Consider the following 3,425-nt stretch of genomic DNA (forward strand, 5'->3'; position numbering starts at 1 on the left):
GCAGACTGAATCAAAGGAGTTCGAGACTAGGGAACCAGAAGTTGCGACCACCTCTAAGCCTCCAGACAATGAAACATTGGAAGTGCAGCTATCTCCATTTCTTCAAAGATTGAAAAAGAAACATAACGATGAAGGCCAGTATCAGCGCTTCTTGGAAATATTGAAACAATTGCACATCATCCATTCATAGAAGCGATAGAGCAAATGTTGGTGTATGCGAAATTTTTGAAGGACATCATCTCAAAGAAGAGAAGCACGGGAAGAATCGCCACGGTGGCATTATGATAACGGGCAGAAATGCACGTTATTACAACGCAAAGTTATAAAACAATTGCAGGATTAGCATTGATAAAAATATACAATGTTGCGTCCAAAAGTGTTAAGTTCACAACATTGCGGTCGCATGCGTCCATCGCATTAAAATAGCTAGCGTGTATATTTTTGTGCAGAAAATGCGTTGACGCAAGGTGGAAATGCGATCCAAAGAAATTAACATCTAAGCGCATTAAGAGATTGCGTTAACGCAAGGCTATGCGATCATTTGCGCTCGCAAATATCTGCTAAAAAAGGTTGCTGCATAGAGCTAGAGCATCATGGTGGGCTCATCTGGGTGAAAAGCATAATAAATCACGATGAGACAGAAAGCTAATGACGGTCGATTCCGAATTAAGTTGACAAGCCATTAACGACCTACTGTAGCAAGTACACTCAACTTTTCGGTGACAAATATTCAGCACATCAGACAGAGAATTAATGCCATCCCATCAGTGGAATCATAAGAGAAAAGAAGCCTTTCACCTCGAAGCTCTATAAATACCGAAGGCCACCTTCAGTGAAGGAGTTCATTCAGTTCGATAATTTTCCCATAGATAGAAGTAGCCTTTTTCATAGTTTTCTTATACTTAGAAGGCGAAGCGAGAGAAAGGAAGAGACATCGAAAGATCGCCCTGGTCAGCTCGAGAGAGAGCCCAGGAGCCGAGGAAAAAATAGAGAGAGGGCCGACTCTTGCGAGAGCAAGATTATCTTTTGAGCAGAGTAAAGAAGAACAGTGTAAAAGCCTCGGGAAGCAATAAATTGCTACCAGGCTCTTTATTCTTATTCCGCATTGTCATTTTGTACTTCGGTTATATATCTATAAAATGGAACTTGCTTATCTACATCTGTTCACTCTCTTTAAAGCACGCATGAGTAGCTAAATCTATCAAATGGGTTGAGAAGAACTTAGCTAACATGACCTAGGATTTTCATTGCATGCGATCATCTTGTCTTATGTTGCGTCCATCACCTCTTTAGAGCTACTCGAGAGAGAGTCTAAAGAAAGAACCTAAGACTTGAGAGAGCAAGATTAGATCTGCATAAACAAGAGATAGAGACTAAGAGATAAGCTCTATTTACCAACATGCATCGCATGCACCCTATAGATAGGTTATGGTAATATGCGCTCGCCTTGTATGTGTGTGTGTCATTCGTCATCGCATAGACAAGAATAGAGGCTTATGTGTAAGCCCTATAGACATCATCGCATATATCGCATGCGTTCTAGAACTAGAAGCTGTAGCATTTGAATTGAGAGATGATTTGTTATTGTATGTGTATAGCATGATCGCATAACATGAATGCAATCCTAGGAAGTGTTAGCTAAACCCCTTCTCAACCCGTTCCCATGCATGCTCAACGCATTTTCCATCGACGCAGTCCCTACCATTATTTCATCGCATAAAATAATGCATCAAGTTTTTGACACCATTGCCGGGGACTTCGACAATACAGTGTGCTAACAGTAATTTTTCTGATTTCTTTGTAGCTTTCAATCTCTGGCGAATTACGACCCAGAGATTGAAAGAACGTTCCGACAAAGATTGAGAGATAGTCGCCAACAGCAACAACAAGAGAAAGATAACATGGCGGAATAACCTGGAAATGGAGCACCAAATGAAAATAATGTCATGGCGAATCTCATCCTATTGGTGAATGACTGTAATAGGCCTATTGGGGACTATGTGTCGCCCAACCTCCATGATTTCTCCCCAGGAATCATGAGGCTCGCTCTTGATGGATCGAGATTCGAAATGAAGTGGGTGATGCTGTAGATGATCCAAACTGTCGGACAGTTTGATGGAAGGCGTGGCGAAGACCCACATGCCCACCTCCGGAGTTTCATATAGATTTGCAACACTTTTATGTTCCTAAATATCTCCACCGAGGAAGTTTTACTAACTTTGTTTCCATTTTTTGTTGTGTGACCAGGCACGAAAATGGTCATACATTCTCGAACCGGGGGAGATTACCTCATGGGAGCAAGTAGTAGAGAAGTTTATGAAGAAATACTTCCCTCCAACGGAGAATGCCAGAAGAAAGAAGTTGATTACCAATTTCGAACAGGATATTGACGAATCGCTCAACGATGCTTGGGCGAGGTTTAAGAGGCTGGTAAAAGATTGCCCGCATAACTGCTTACCAGACTGCTTACAAATGGAGTTTTTTTTTTTTTTTTTTTTTTATCACGGATTAAATCCTGCTTCGCAGATCGCTGCCAATGCGACAGCAGCTGAAGGTCTGCTGGATAAAACTTATGATAAGGCCAAGAACATCCTTAATCGCATTTCTAAAAATCACGAGGACTGGAGAGAAAGCGATCAAAGATTGAGAATCAAGGACAGTGATGCGAACAATGGTGCTATCACATCCCTTCAGAGTCAAATGACTGAAATGATGAACTTGATACCGGGAATCTCAATCAATAGCCCGCCAATGCATAATGGGCAAGTGAACGCAATAAACCAGACGATTGCAAGGTGTTCTACTTACGGTGAAGGACACGCAATGGAGGAATGCCCGAAAAACCCACAGTCAATTTATTTTGTGAAGAAAACCTCGTTTTCCAACACATACAATCCTGGGTGGAGAAACCACCCCAAGTTCGCGTGGAAAAATCAAAAGCAAAATTTCCAATCAGTGGTATAAAAAAAAGGGCCACCCGTTGAGAATTTTCAAGCTTTGTTCGATAAAGCAAACGATTCGTTCCGACAACTTCGGACCAGAGAATCACTGGCGCTATTTAGCCTCAATTTCACTACAGGATTGATTTGCGAATGAATGCGTGCCAATCCCTATGTTGTGTGGAGCTGAGCATCTTCTATTCGCTGGGGGCTAGGGGTGAAAGGCCAACCAAGATCGCACATTTTTCCAGCGAACCAACGGTTAAACGAGTAATCAAGCCAGCAGTTTGCAGGCACTGCAATCTTCCACTTTAGAAAGTTTGTTGAAGCAATACATTGAAAAGAACGAAACTGTGCTTCAAAACCAATCGATGTCCATTTGTAATCTGGAAATTCAGATAGGCCAGATTGCGGGCAAACACAAGAACATACCGCAAAGGGCCCTGCCGAGTTCAACGGAACTCCCACACAACCCAGGGGGTACGG

At 42.2% G+C, this 3,425-nt stretch overlaps 1 non-coding gene across 1 annotated transcript; it reads right to left on the bottom strand.

Annotated features, from left to right (window-relative positions):
- Positions 1-2,349: 2,349 nt before the first annotated feature.
- Positions 2,350-2,456, bottom strand: LOC150036149 (small nucleolar RNA R71). Its single transcript, XR_016529916.1, has one exon. It is a non-coding gene; the product is annotated as a small nucleolar RNA R71 (small nucleolar RNA).
- Between the last annotated feature and the right edge of the window lie 969 nt (positions 2,457-3,425).

This window comes from Benincasa hispida, chromosome 5 (assembly GCF_027475165.1).
Source record: "Benincasa hispida cultivar pf3 chromosome 5, pf3_genome.v1.1, whole genome shotgun sequence".
In the NCBI taxonomy this organism is placed as follows: Eukaryota; Viridiplantae; Streptophyta; class Magnoliopsida; order Cucurbitales; family Cucurbitaceae; genus Benincasa; species Benincasa hispida.